Source organism: Vidua macroura, chromosome 2 (assembly GCF_024509145.1).
Source record: "Vidua macroura isolate BioBank_ID:100142 chromosome 2, ASM2450914v1, whole genome shotgun sequence".
Taxonomy (NCBI): domain Eukaryota; kingdom Metazoa; phylum Chordata; class Aves; order Passeriformes; family Viduidae; genus Vidua; species Vidua macroura.
In genome coordinates this window covers 90,373,579-90,389,561 of record NC_071572.1, presented here as the reverse complement: position 1 = coordinate 90,389,561, position 15,983 = coordinate 90,373,579, and the positions used below count along the sequence as shown (strand labels likewise).

Genomic DNA, 15,983 nt, shown 5'->3' with positions numbered 1-15,983 from the left:
ATTTGGTGGATGCAGAACTCATGGGATTATGTCTGGTACACCATGTACAGTGGCAAGTGCTCATACAAGCACATGAAGAGCAGCATGTCCTTTCTAATAGAAATTTGGAGATTTGTAGGCAGAGTAGCATTGCTACGTTATAAAGGCACACTCTAAGTCACTGAAAAATCTAAAAAGAAAACACTCTTTCCCCTGAATTTAAGCTTTGGCCTGGGGTTCTAACCTTCATTTCTGTTTGCAACATGTAAAAGCAACAGATAAACAGAACTCTTCTTCCTCTCATCATCGTAACACCCTGGATCACAACATTCTTAGATATTTTTCAGGCTGCTAATTTGGTGCCCACTGGCAATTCTGTTCTTTCCTCTTCAAGCACATTTTTAATGTTATCCCATCTGAAATTCAAGTCTGGTAGATATAATAAATTTGATTATAACTTAGATTCCCTACTTATTAAATTAGCTTATTTTCAGAAACCATGCTGAATCTAAAGGAGAAAAAGCAGCAAATTATACCTGACAGCTTTAATGCATTTATAACTATATGAATAAAAGATGTGATTCATCATAGATAATAAGTCTTGCAAAAACTTTGGGTGAGCTGAGAAAATAATACTAACAGCTTTGCAAAACTACTTATAATTAAAAATCATTTGAGTGGTAAGGAAAATGTGGCAGATTTTAAGGATTACAAAGCGGTCAAAATTCCATTAAATTTGCTCTTGCAGAATTTCTCTTTTTGTGTAAAACCACAGCAGTAATTTTTACTTTCATAATTGCTGATGTAAGATCAGGTATGGAGAAAGAAGACAAGACACCTTTTGTGAGTAAACATCTTACCACTCTCTGATTTGCTAGAGGACAGTATAACCCTCACTTTGTACTCACAAGCCTAATGCACAGTATTATTTATTACCTCTATGACAACAGCATTGTGATTTGTACAGTATCAGTACTGTAACTCCAGGATGCACAGGAGAAGGCAGGACAGATGACTTTAATGTCTAAACCCACTTCTGTAGAACATTCACTATTTGTTCTGGCTACGCTGTTTCTAAGGGTAGGGGATGAAGATGATAAATAAGGCAGATTAAGTTCTAGGCCATCAAGTGTAAGTAGAAGTACAAAAGATAAGTTCTGGACTAACTTCTGGACTAAGTCTGGAATAGTTTCGCTAGTTATTTCAAGTATCTTAAAATCTTTGAGATTGTCTCAGTCTTAGGGAATATAAGGGATTTTAAACTTGTATCATTACATACAAAGGAATTAGAATGAGGTGCACTAAATAAGGCATAAAGTTAATGGTAGTGGTTTCCACCATGCTTTAGACATTTTTTCATACATCTTCTTTTTACTTGCTTTATTGGACCATAGTCTGTCCTGTATCTTCAGAATGCAAGTTACAACAAATTAGAATCAGTGGAGTTATAGCAAGGAAAATTTAAAAATTACTAAGGCAGATGTAAGAAAGTGATGAGTAGTAGCATCAGACTGACAGACATCCTTGGATTTAAAATCAAATGTGGACACCAAAAGTTTGGTAATGCAGAATTTTTTTTTTTTTTAATTTGCAAAATTTGGACCAAAAACTGTCCAAATAAAGTAATATTTGCAGAAAGTGTGTTAAAATAGCACCTGCCTCTGGGGATTATTTCCAGCTCTGTCACTGCCTTGTTTTAAGATTTTAGATTAGTCATTCCAGCCTAATGTGTTCCATGGTACAAAAAAAAAGAAGGTAATCAACCTCTAGCGACCCTCCACAGATGCTGTAACACCCAGTTTTTGATAAGGTACCCTGACCTTTCAGAGCAGCAGTCCCCTGTTGCTCTCCCTGCAGGGATTCTGGTGCCATCCCAACTACCAGTGGCAGTTGAGTTTCTGGCAATGAGCAAGTAAACCTAGCTGCTGAATACACCAGTATTACATACAATGAAACAGAGATTATATAAAAAGAGATTGAGGAGGAGAATACACTAAAAGGAGAAGAAGACAAAAGAGATTCCATGGGTGTTGAGTCATTTAGATCCTACTTAATCTGTAACAAAAATGGCCAGCCTACAATTTATTTAATATAATAATGCAATACTTATTCATCAAACTTGCCTTCCACTTTGTCCATCCAGGTCTGACAAAAGCAGTGGGCTCTTTGGGTGCTGAGATGTTACCAGCACTGACAGACCACTGTTATGGGTAGATTTGGGAGAAGGCCACACCACGGATAGTCCCTGGTTTCCAGCAGGTTACCCACAGACTCTTCTGCTCCTCAGTGCTTCACTGGTGTCAGCTTCCGGGAGCTTCTCAGGGCTTATGGGAGTGGGAGGCTCCTGACTGACCTAGGGTCCTCTTGAGTGAAAATGGCAGTTTCTCTTGCTGCTGTGAAGAACAATAAATAGCTGCTGTCATCAGTCACCCCCTCCCTTCTCGCAGAACCCCACCCACCTAAGCTCAGAGGCAATCTAGCATCGTATGCTGAGTACTCCTAAATGCCTTCAACTACCACAGGCAAGTAGGCAGGCATCCTCTGCAACAATGGATAATCTACCTTTATGAGCTCTCTCCAAACTCCATCTGCAGCAAATGATAGCAGTAATGTCTGAACTGACACAGGATATATATATATTTTATGTAAGTCAAGACACAAAAAAGACATAAATTCCAGTGCTCCCAAATACAGATGTTCATAAGCCTAGTAACAAGTTAGTACACAGGGAGGGAGTGAGGATATCACAACTTCTCCCATGCAACATTCTTCCCTCAGTTGCACCTTGAAGTAACACATCTCTGCTTTCATCTGTCATCAGGGTGGCACCCCATAATCAAACTCCATCTATCTCCTTTGTTGCCAACTCTGACAGCATATGTGCAAGTTCAATATCCAGATCTGCAAGAGTTCCTTTCCAAAAATCTCTGCAGCAACTAGACAAAGTAAAGAAAAGCAGTTTACAGTGTAGACATTTACAGCTGCACAAAAATAATCTCTGTTCCCCTTACATTCAGAGAGACTGATATGGGTATTTCTTTGCTTGAGATTCAACTGAGCCACTTCAACAATTATCTTGGGATGAAACAACTCATTCTAGAGATGAACGCTTACCCCATTAACAAGAGCATAAGGTGATAAATTCAGATACAGACACCTGTATGAAGACATTTCTTTTTAGTGGGATGAACTCTACCCACATCTTACACACCTCTGCCCTTTTACACAAACCTCCTTGTGCATGCTTTAGTCCCACCAGTTTCTTCTGCTCCTCAGAAATTAGGTTACAGCTGATTTGCTGTGGATCCTCTGGAATACTTCAACTAAATCTGTCCATTATAGACCAGCCACAGAGAGTCTACGCAGCAGGAACATGAGACCCATAAGCAATAGAAATGCCACGTGAGCAGGAGATTCTCTAAGCCTTGTGAACATGAAACAATCTGTGTATATCAACTTTTTGCTCTTGGTATAGCTTATGCCTTCTTGGACACATGCAATTCAGATATTCCAGAATACCAACCCCTTCAAGTCCCCTCGAGACCTTTCACTTCTCTAGAAAAAGGCTATGTAACGGCTTGGAAATCCTCTCTGGGTGTACTCAGCAAAACAGCTCCTGCCTGACTACTGCCAAATGGGGACTGTGAACTTTATCCATAGCTTTGTCAGGGATTTTTATTAGTGCCACTATTTGTGAGTGGATCCAACAGCAGCTTTGATGCAGCTACAGACTGAGGATCCCTCCCCGGCAAATATATCAAGACTGCCCACAATATTCACACAAATAGTAAAACTGTTTTTCAGCTCTGCAAGTGCCAAATGCAGACACCTATGGAAAAAGATTCTGCTGACTACAATGAACTTCGTATTAGGACTTCCAAGTTTTTTATGAAAGGATCATAGAATCTTTCATAGTGCAGCTGTGTGTCTACCACACACTCATTCTATTAGGTTAGATAATACTAACCAACTAAACACATACATGGAAAATAATCATGCCTTCCCTCTGCTTATACAAAAATAGGTGCTTATACAAAAATAGGTGCAATCACAGCTCATAAATAGTATTCTGAGCAAAAGAAGAAAACACCGTTTGAAATAATGGAATACATTACAGAAAACAGTAATTTAGAGTTTTATTATTCCTTTATCTTTCACAGAAATAATTATATATACTTCACCATCTTCAGTAGTATTAAGGATGTGATAATTAAAGTAACTTTCATTAATAAATCACAGTAGCAGTGCAACATGTTATTAATAGTTGCTTTAGACTGTGGTCTGCGAAAAGAAACAAGAAATAAATATATGATGCTGCTTCTACTTCAACATTTCCAGAAAACACATATTTTAAAAACATTTTACAGGTTACAATACTGACAATTCTGTAATTGTTTCTTTGGCAATACTGTGAAGTAATGCCTTGCCATCTTCATAGTATTTTTTGAACTACATAATAATAGTTATTTTAAATTATATCAGTCTCAGTCACATTGCATTTAAAAACATAAAGTCAGAGTCCCTAATAAATCCTTCTGGTTTTTCAGGTAACACAGATAAAATTAACTTTGCTAATCTTGACATGTTTTATTGTACCCTTATGTACAATTTCTATCCCCCTCTCTTTTTAAGTACAGAATCTATAACAGCAAAAAGTCTTAAGCAATCTTAACTATAGTTATTGCTGCCAACTCTTCCTATAAAACTCAGGGTGAAATACTGGTATAATTAAAATTGATTGCAATGCTCACACTGATTTCAGAGAATGAAAGAAAAGAGAAGAAGCACTCCCTGAAATACAGCAAGGTCCCAGCAACACAATTCTGTATTTACATAGGAAGCACTGGTAATAAGATTTCGGGAAATCCTATGAGTAATATATTATAGGCAAAATACATATATAAACTTCCATATATTTGTATGTATATAAAAAGACAGGTTAAAGGTTAAAATGATAGGATTTCACTTAGATATAGGACTCTCTTTTTAATCAGTGCTAGCAGCACTGCAGAAGAATGTTTTCAAGGGAAGAAAAATGAAGGATAACTTATTCAGCTGAAAACAGGAGGAAAATATAACCACTAAAACACATAATGTAATTCCATTACTTAGAATATTTTCAGGGGACCTCTATTATTGTTGCAAAAGTGTCATGGGATCTTATCATTAAAAACAGCAATTGAACTACAGTTCTTATCTAATAGCAAAAAAGTCTTGAATCTTCAAAGATTTATGTATACAGTTAATTCTTTGCAGTTGAAGTAGTCTTGCTTCAGAGCACAGAATTTTTCAAAGTGCTTAAAATTAGGCATAATATATGAAACTTGTCACAGAACTGAGACCTATAGCCTTACTTGGAAAGTAATAGCAAATAAACTTTTCAAATTTAAAAATGAATGTTCCTTAACAAAAGACTATCAGTTTTGATCTGCCTTTTGTATTCACATTAGTGCTTAAATAGTCTGTGTGCCATTTCTTTAATACATCAAATATTTATCACAAAAAGGTCACTGCCAACTTAGAAACTGCATTTTAAAATCTTTCCAATTCCATTACTGTTATCTTCCATTCTCAAAAAATTTTAAGTAAGAATTTTGCTTTCAACTTTTTTTTCTCTGATTTTCAACTTCATTTTTAAAAAGCAATTCTGAAGCTTGAGGGAACTTGTTACATACACCAGCAATGTTTTTCAGCTAACTACATATAAAGAGCGTGGGAAGACAGTGTGTTAGAAAGGTCAGTATAAATGAATGCTATGAGAGGTATTTGGGGACACATATCTTAGATAAATTTTAATTCTTTTCCTTTTAAATGGACTCTATCATGATAAGCTTTCAAGTAACTTTAGCAAGTTGAAAATATTTGAAGATAAGCTATATTTATAGTGTAGCTCCTAACTGCAAAGACTGCTGTGAAGTCTTATTTATGAACTGAATGGTGCTATCTAGCCACAAAACGCTCACATTTATTTTCAGACCTACTAGTGGATGAATGTTGACTGTCTGGTAATTAGTTCCATTTCCATCATCTCCAAAGCATACAAAACAACTGGACTTTTTGTAAACTAACAGCTTAAAATATTCTTCATTGGAGGAAGGCAATTCAGATTCCTTGAAAGTAATCTCTCCTCTATTTGTTGTTTGGTTTTGTTTTTTTCTTGTGGAGCAGGGATGGGTAGAAATTATGAAAATGGTCAAAGCTGAACAGGACTCTAAGCAACCTGACCTAGCTGAAGATGTTTCTGCTCATTGGAGGGAGGTGGACTAGATGACCTCTGAAAGGTTCTAACTATTCTATGAATAACAGTCATACAAAACAGCTTTGGAAATCTCTGAAGCCAACTTCTAGCCTTCACCATGAAGACCTTGGTACAGGACTTTTGAGCCTCTGGATAGAGACCAAGGTATCAGCTGACCAACTTTAATGACTGTCCAGTTCTGTCAATTACCCTGTACTTTTCTAAGTGTGCTAAGAACATTTTATGTTATCGCTTTTCGGAAAACTTGTCTTCCCTGTGCTTACATCCTTACCTGATTCAGAGTGTTTGCCTTGTACTCATAGGCAAACAGACTGTTCTCATGTTTGCTAAAGTAAAACAGAAGTGATATTCTTAAGACACCATGTAAGTTTGAAGGGGCTAAAGAAGGTCAGGCTTTGTGAGACCTTCCATTTCAATCTTCTGTCTGACACTGGGCAAAATATAATCTTACAATCCAGTTCTTGACTTACAAAACCAAGCAGTGATATTTGCTGTCTTTTGATTAGCTTGTCTGTTCAGCTCTGCCAAGAAAGTATCAAAATACTGCTAGCACACTGTACAGCCTACAAAAATCTCACATTTGGTTGGAGCTTACTGTCATATGTACTTATGTTAAATAAGTCAGACCAACCCCCACGCTATTTCTCATGAAATGGGGACATGTATACAAAAGATGGCTTGCCAGCTTCCCTCCTCAACTTACAAACAGCTGATCACTGCCTTCCCCAATCCAGTTTATGCAGCATTTTAAGTCCGGGAAGACAGACAAGCATGATGGGTGGCCTTCAGACTAACCAACTGAATCCAGCTCTCAACTCTTACTCTGTAAGAAAGGGTTTAGACAGAATGTAACAGGAGTTAATTTAAGCTGCTTCAAGAGTAAATGAATGCTGGCACTAAGCCTAATGCTCTTGAGGGGATTGGAGTTCTAGTAGTGAGTGAATCCCACTTGGAAATTGGCCTAACGCTCTTAAAAGACACTGAGATGTGGAAGTGGACCTTCAGGCATGAGGAGATGTATGTTTACTTGGCTTTTTTTTTTTTTGTACTGTTAACGAAACTTAAAAGAAATAAGTTTCTGTCAAACATGATTTCCTAAGAATGACAAGACTCACGAGGGTTTTCTTTCATGGTAGTATGTTTTTGTCTTTTGATGTGACTTTACATTATATTCATTATGCCTAATGAAAGACTAAGAAAAGACTGCATTAAGCATTGTTACATAACCATTCAGTGGGACATTGACTCTTAAAGAAAAATTACATTTTAAACATTTCAGAAAATACTTTATTAATATTTTCATTTGCTTTTTCAAATTTTCATCAATGCAAACACCTCTAGTACAAAGTCTGATGTCACAACTCAGAAAGCATTTTTAAAAGGTATGACATCTTGCTAAATGTAATGATTTCTGCTTACAAGAGCATGGAAGAGCAAACTGAGCAGGACAGCAAAGGGAGGTAACATTTTAGGGCTGCAGCATACAGTAGCTGATGACATTTGTCACCATAGAACTCAATTTGTCTGGTGAAACTTTTATTATATCTACCAGACCGCCAGCATCATTTCTATAGACCACAGAGATCTTTGCTTTCTGTCATCAACCACCCTGCAGTGATACTGCATGGGGTGCAACAGGACTCTGTCTGACTCACCAGGAGTTTTCTAGCTGTTCAAGGCGTGTGTTCTAGCACTCACAACTGTACCAGCACAGTGACAGCAGCACAGCTGTGAGCAGCACGAGCGCAGTGGCAGCTTCGTATTCCGGGAGCCTGCGCCCACAAGGTGAATTTACCGCAGAGAGAGAAGGGGTGGCTAAGGACACTTAACTTGCCCATCAGCATTGCGTGCTAACAGCCATATGAGGATAGCTCTCCATTCCCACTGCAGCTGTAACTGTTCCAGGCAGGAATGTCATCTGAGGAAAGAAAAATGACCTACTTATTTGTTTTTACTTAAAGAAAACCTGAAAATGCCTGTCAGAACAACAAATTAAACCTCTGTGCCTGTGCTGTGGTCATGTATTCAACATCAAGGGATCTGGCATTTAGAAATCAAATCTCGCAGCCATCCTTTACAAGACGTTTCTAAGATGTTGTCAGCACTCATGAGGTGCTTGCTATTGGCTTTCACAGAAAGTAAAGTCCTTTCAAGGTGTTTGTACAAATACTATTTATCAAACTGTAAGTTTGGGATGGAAAATATTTTGTCTGTCTAGAGGGAAACAGAAATAGGCAATAGGAATTTCCTGCAAGTTTTACAGAAGAAGTGGGTTTTGCAGTGTGTTTAACAATTGGCAGATTTTGCCCCTATGTTTTATATTGGGATTAAAAAGGCTTTTCCCATGTGACTTAGTTTCTGGGAATAGGAAAAAGCTTTTGCAATGTACATTAGCATATAGAGATGGAAACCATTCATCCTGCATGTTGCACTCCTGGGTGATTTTGCAATGAGCACTCATTTGTGCTCCCCAGAGAAGGTGTTTTTGAAGGGTTTGTATCCTGCTAAGGACTTGAGTCCTGAGATTCTTGAAGATGTCTCAAACACTTCACAGAATGACACTCAGTGAACAACATATGCTAAAAGAAAACTGGATAAATTCTGAAATGCCATTAGTTAAATGACTGGATCTATGCTCTATGAAACTGAATTCATGACTCTGAATTCAGGTCAGCAAAGGAGAGTGAACTAAAATTACTTTGATGGCAGTGATGGATGATCACCTTTTGTCAGTGGACAGAGGGCAAAAAAGCATTTCCATGTTTCAGAGCCCATGACAGAATATTTGTAATGTTGACAACACAGCACTGGCTGTCATATCAGAAAGAGGTGGAAGATATAGTTTGCTAAAACAGACTGAGTACCCTCTGAAGGCCCTCAACCAAAGACCAAAGTAATAGAAAATTGCATACAGCTGTTGTCTCAGCAGTCTTTCTTTCTCCACATTCACATGGAGTTACTAGGAGAGCTACTCTCATAACAAGGATACTGATACTGCCAACATACAAATGACATTTAACTTACTCTCCGCTTTACTTCATATGACCTTATCATTAATTCCCAGATGGCCCAATTTTTGAATGTGATCAACTAACTAATATTTGAATGCAACCAACCAAGACCTAGAGAACTTTGTAAAAACTATGGCAGTGAGAAAAAAAAAGCACTCTGAAGCATTCATGGTGAGTAGTAGTCTTTTGGCACAAGTGTTACTGCCAACCAAGTAATTCTGTAATGCTTCTCAGCTAACACCTCTGCCACAACAATTTATGTAAATTTATCTTCTCTCACCTGTATTTCACGAGAAACTCTACTCTGCCCTTGAGAAGGATATTCTAAACTTGCTCATGCTTTTGTTGTTTCTGATTAGGATCACACACTGAGCAACACATCCGTATGGGCTATCAAAGCCTAGGAAATCATCAGCGCTGGGTCAGCCCCGCTTGTGGAAGCTCACCTAACCTGCCTTGCTCAGTACCCCGGGATTCCTGCAGTACCTCCAAGCCCACTCGTGACCCATTGCTCCTCATGCTCTCAGCAGTGGGAGTCTGTTCTGGGACAAGAGTCACATCAGGGAACGAGGTGAAGTTGAGCTCTGTGACAGACACATGGGGGTGGCTGGGGCATCCCTGGGGCCGCAGGACCGCTGCAAGCGTCGCCACTTTCACTCCCTACCGCACAGGCCTTCCGTGTCCCCTCCCCTGACACAACCCAACACCTGGTCCCTGCCCTGCCCGCCTTCCCTCCCCACCAGGAACCCGCCTGGAAAGAGGCCCTGCCGCCTGCCCCCACCTGGGGGGCTCCCCGGCCCGGGACGAAGGGAGTGGGCGCACTCCGCCTGCGTTACAGAAACAGGGCATCAGTTAGGTCGGAAAAGACTTCTGGCATCATCGAATCCAACCTGCGGCCCAACACTGCCATGTCAGCAAGACCAAGGCACTGAGTGCCACATCTACAGCAAGACCAAGGCACCGAGTGCCACATCTAGTCTTTCCTTAAACACGTCCAGGGATGCTGACTCCACCACCTCCCTGAGCAGCCCATTCCAACGTCTAACCACCCTTGTTGTGAAGAAATTCCTCCTAATGCCCAACCTAAACCTCCTCTGGCGCAGCTTGAGACTATGTCCTCTCGTGCTGTCGTTTGTTGCCTGGGAGAAGAGCCCAACCCCTGCCTGGCTACACCCTCCTTTCAGGTTACCTCTCTGCCAGCTCCGTCCCCTCCGGTTGCGCGGGTGGCGCCCTTCCCGCTGGCGGAGCGGGGCCGGCGCGATCCCGGCGGGACCGGGCCGGAGCTGCCCCCGCCCCGCGGCCTCGGGCCCGGCACTGCGCATGCGCGGCGCGGCCGCCGCGGCGCTTTCCGGGAAGATGTCGGCGGCGTGGAGAGCGGCGGTGGCGGCGGCCGCCCGAGCCCCGCTGCGGGGGTGGCTCGCCGGGATGCGGCCCCCGCGCAGCCAGCGCCGCCCGTCCGCATGGGGGGCCGCCGCCGCCGCTGCTGCTCTGGTCGGGGGAGGTTGCCTGGCGGCGTGCTACAGCGGGCGGCCGCGCGTGTTCCCGACGGTCCTGGCTCAGGTAAGGCAGCAGCATCCCCGCTCCCGGCGGCGGGCAGGGCTGGGCGGGCGCACAGGGAGCCGGGGCGCGGGGGTGGCTGTCGGCGGCCCGCAGACGCGTCGGGGTCCGCGGCGGTCAGACCCCGTCGTGAGGCGGGACTTGGCTGCGGGAGCCCTCCTGGCCCCGGCGGTGTGGCAGGTAATGCGCGTCCCCGGCCCCCTTGGCATCAGCAGCGTGTCACTTACGCTGAGCAGCCTCGCCTCACCGGGGGGACTCCGCGGTTCTCCGCAGCGGGAGAAGGCAGGGTTTGCCTTAGCACGGAGCTTTTCCCCTCTCCCCTTGACAGCCCTGGTCGTGCAGATCGATGGACCTGTGTGTTTTGCACAGACACACGGCCTGTAGTGAGCTCCGCGTTTTGCTGGTAACTTTCAGAGGAAACTTCCACGATGCCCGGTCTGCATGTCAGATGCTGTTAGACAGTCATGCACATTTTTGTCTGTTAAAAAAAAAAAAAAAAATATATATATATATATATATATATATATATATATATATTTCACAGAAGTAGTACTTTTGTAGTTCATACTCTGTGTGAAATGCATCACACAGAATGATTTCCTCTTACCATGTCCAAAATGTGTGTCCTGGATGCTAAAATGTGGTTTGTCTTGGATTTGTCCTGGATACTCAAGGATAGGTTGTTATTGTTTATAACATAATCTTTGTACATGATTACCCAACTTTATCCTTTCATGGAGGCAGTGAGCTTTTCCTGTTCTTCCTTCAGATAAGACGTTACTGTCAATTATAGTTGGTTTGTTTATTTCAAAGCTGGAAAACCTAAATGCTTTGTAGGCCAGAGGGTTTAGGTGTGATGGGGGAAGAGGTCAGTCTATGCTTGCAGTGCCATTCATCTACTTATATCTAAGGATTTTGGAAGTATTCATTGCTTTGATGTCTTATCTCTTAACAGTGATGAAACAGGCTGAACTACAAGCAGATAAATAGCAGCCTTTTTTCTTGAGGACAACCTTTTTTCCTGAGGACAACCTTTATTCCTGAGTGAAGAACAAATAATTACTTTTTTAATACTTTTTTTTTAATATTGTATTCTTCATTGTGGAAAATACGTAAGCTACATCTGCTTAGAAAACTCACTTTTTATTAGATAGGCATTTTTCTAAATAGATTATCTAATAGTCCTGGTTCCTTGGACAACACGTGTTAAAACTTTAATTTTCTGTATCCATCTCCTAGTGAGGAAAGCATCCATTACTCAACAGATATCCTACTGAAAATGTATCTCCTATTTGTTCCTTCATTTAATTATGTAGTTTTTAAGCCACATTGCATTATTTTTTGAAAGTCCTGTCTTTGAGACCAATTTCATTAATGCATGGAACTCTTGCTTAAGTAGATGTGTACGTAGGTATATATTAAAAGTAGGAAGTAATCACTTTTAAAGGGTGTTGAGTGAAGAGGTCTCATTCTGGTGCTGATGTGTTCTTGTGGAGTAGCTTCTGTGTAATGCATGGACACTTTTAATAATAAAGTGTATAATATAATAATTCTCAGGAGGCAGTCTAAAAGTCTAGGACTTATTTCACTGATTTGGTTTTGGTGACAGTAAATTGCTGGACTCTTCAAATGTTCAATCAATTTGAACTTTTCAGTTTTCCCATAGAATGATTGTTGGAGAAGCTTATTCTCCATATGTGTTGTACTCCATATTGCTGCAGGTAATGTACTAAGCTTTTAAAAACTATCTAAGAAATTACCATGTAGAGCATAATGCTGGAAGTGGATTGTGAAAGCTATGAGCAGCAGTGACAGAGCCAAAGAGGCACGCTGCAAGTCTTTTGAGCAGTTTAGATGCTACTTGTGACTTCTGATTGATAGAAAATAGCCCAAAGTGCAACAGTGTTGAAACAAGTAGTCACCTTTATTACATTTTTTGAAGCCTGTTGTAGTATGCTATGTAGTGGGAAGGTTGAAAGCATGGTGTGTGAATATTACAGGTCAAGGCAAGCATAATTTTCATTATCTTTGTTTTAAAGGAATATGTAATGGAAATGTTTATACTTCTGTACCATCAACAAGGCTTCCTGGTTGCTCTTGAGAATGCAGTGAGATTATGGTACAGTGCTTCCCAATTTTCCTTGGTAGTATGGTCTTGACTGTTGAATTGCTGCAAAATAGGTCGTAATTATTTAAAATAGTTGAGAAAGTGAAGTTGATAAAGTGAAGTTGACAAAGTGACAATGTATCTCCATGCTGTAAAGAACCAATATAATAAGATTTTATACTTTTCAGCAGCATTACATTATGTCTAAAAAGTTCTGTCATTAAGACCAATGTCATGTCTGTGTGTAAGCATAATTTGAGCCACTGAGTAATTTTCATTCTTGTCCTGAGTTACCATCAGTAACTTCTTTGCACAAAGACCTCACTGGAAATACTTCCTATTTGTTTAGGTTAAGTAGTTGAAGTTGATAACTCTACTTAGATTTTCCGTTTTTCTCACTAAAACTAATCTCTGTCAAAGTATTCAGACATTTTTCAGTTTTTCCGTGTTCCAGGCAATTTCAGACATGCAATTCCTAGTGAAGCTGGCAAACAGCATGCCAAAGGTAAAGTTCTATAAATTTGGTATTTACTCTTTTTTTTTCTTTCTTCTAAAGCTTTTGAATATTCTAAAATCAAAGACTGATACTGTTGGCACCTAGTTTTTTAAATCTATTTTTAATTCTTGTCCTTTCTTCCTGCTGTAATGGATTTAATCCTGCTCATATTGGTTAGGGGCACTTCTGACTTCTTCTCAGATTAAATGAAATCCAGCCTAACACAGCATAATCCTGTATGAGTCTTTGCAGAATCAAAGGTCTTGCAGGGTCAGATAATCTGTTTTCTTTTTGTGAGTTGTATGGATAATTTCTGTTTTATTTTGTAGTGACATATGTTTGGTTACTGTATTTTAATAGAATTGTTTATTCTGACAATGACTTTTCAGTTCAGGTTTTTGGTTTTTTTTTAAATTTTGGCCTAGGTTTTTTGTCACCATTTTCACTGCCACTTACCCGTTCTTATGGTGTACATTAAGTGGTTGATATCTCAGTAATAAAATGTTCTATATTTAATGTAATATACCTCAGATGTAATCTTTCATGATTTATGAAGTTGTTTTCGTTCTCTATCTTCATTTGCTGACCTACTGTTTAGAAACATATAACTAATAATATGTTGGAGTAATTCCTTAGTGTTGATTGTAAAACTCTACAAAGATTGATATAGCAAAATGAACACATTATTTTTGAAACTTTTTCTTTATAGGTACCAGGTTTTGGTTCTATCTACACTAGTTATTTACCTGTGAAGCAACACTGACAATACCCAAACCAGATAATAGTCTTTGCTGGAAAAAAATAGATCAATTTTTGTTTTTTAATAAAATGAGCTTGTATCATCAGCTTGTATCAAGAGGAGAAAAAAAGAAGCGGGGGGAGGGAGAGGGTAAGGGCTTTTGTTCTACCAGTAACTCAGAATGGGAATTTATGTTGAATTCACTAAAAGTGTTTCTTCTATTATCCTAACCAACACCAGCAGGTCAAAAATGTTCACACTGCTCTGCACACTGCATTGATATTATACAGGCTGCTTTTCTTTTTTAGTAATGGAATTCAAATGGCACAATGGTATATAGTTTGTAACCTTGATCAGACTTGGAGTATTGTTTCTTGTGCCTTTATTCTCTCAGAGCACATAGTTTGCAATACTAACATTGCCCACTCCAACTAAATTAGGAACTTTCCAATGGACAGCAGGTTCAATCTTGGATGCGCACAAACTGCAAATGATAAGAAAATTCTGAGAAGCAGCAGGCTGCCAGAGGCAGTATATCCTGCCCCTGCTGAGTTTTTTATGGCCATGTTTAGGTCACTAGCTTCAGAAAGAATATAATTTGATTTGCCCTTGAAAATTTGTGATCCCTGCAGTGTGTCACAATTTGTGCTAAGTCACTGTTTTCTAAATGATTCTGACTAGAATTGTTACTAGCACATATATAAAGCCTTGTGTGTGCAAAATCTTGTCTGCTGATAAACATTACCATGTTTAAGCACTCTGTTTTTTAGGGTTGTGGGAGCATTAGCTGGTAGTTAAATATTTGATACTGCTTACCTAAGGTAAAGAGGAAATCATAACATACTAACAGAAATTTTTGGGGTCTGTTACACGGTCATAGTCTAATTAATTCTCTTTATCTTACCTTTTCTACTACTGCTGTCTTGCATCAGCAATCTTCTTAAAGTATTCCAGATCAGAGGAGACTCAATTTGTATCCTGGAGGTCTTAAATATATATGTTGTATTTGAGCATACTGAAAATATTAAGATAGTGCTTATAACAATTAACAAACAATTTGTGATAATTTTAAAATATTTTAAGTGTCTGAAAATCTAATTTTATTTAAAATGCGTTTATTCAAACAATTCTATTTTGGACTGCAATATTTTTTTTTATCTCAGTTTAAACTGCATTGAATGTTTCATAATTTTTCTGACTGTCAATGATTCTTAAAAAGCAAAGATGGGAGTGCTGACTTTGTATGTCACACTACCCACACACTACATGGGAGTGGTGACTCCCATGTCACACACGATGGAGTGGCAACTTTTTATGTCACAATATGAAAACTGTTATTCTGAGCAACTGGGAGTAAAAAGCTTTAAGGGATTAAAACTAGAGCTTAGATTTTTTTTTCCAGGTCTATATGTGTACCCACCATGAAACTTTATTTTGGAAGTATTGCCTTACACTTTTTAAAGAAACCAGAATACTGTAAAAGATTCTCCAAATACTAGTTCGTTCAGGGGACACCCCCTTGGTTCACCTGTGGAAAGGTAAAATAGTATATAAACAAATCCTAGGGCTATGCAGAACTTAGTACCACAGCTCATAGGATAATCTAGGGAGAGTGTATGTATTAATTATAACTTATATTTAGCAGGGGTTTAGTAGAAGTCTCTGGACTCCCAGACTTGGAAGCTGATTAAAAAAAAAAAAAAAAAAGATTTAAAAAGTTTTGTAATCCTACCTGTGTTTTTTGGTGACACTTTGAGATGTGTGCTGTGTCTCCAAAGAGATTGAGTGCAGAAACATAGTTGGTTTAGGCAAGTTCCAGTATTTTGTGCGTGGTT

General features: G+C 39.5%; 1 protein-coding gene and 1 long non-coding RNA gene across 2 annotated transcripts in view; one reads left to right on the top strand and one right to left on the bottom strand.

Moving 5' to 3' along the window:
• Positions 1-2,029: 2,029 nt before the first annotated feature.
• LOC128803850 (uncharacterized) lies at positions 2,030-10,555 on the bottom strand. The gene is made up of 3 exons (XR_008435853.1): positions 10,439-10,555; positions 7,894-8,156; positions 2,030-2,372 (listed from the first exon to the last, which is right to left on the bottom strand). It is a non-coding gene; the product is annotated as an uncharacterized LOC128803850 (long non-coding RNA).
• Positions 10,556-10,678: 123 nt separating this feature from the next.
• The window catches only part of MICU2 (mitochondrial calcium uptake 2), a 133,564-nt gene continuing 128,259 nt past the window's right edge, over positions 10,679-15,983 (top strand). Inside the window, exon 1 of the mRNA XM_053970285.1 lies at positions 10,679-10,809. The gene's annotated coding sequence lies outside the window, so the exon portion shown is untranslated. The remainder of the gene's footprint in view (positions 10,810-15,983) is intronic.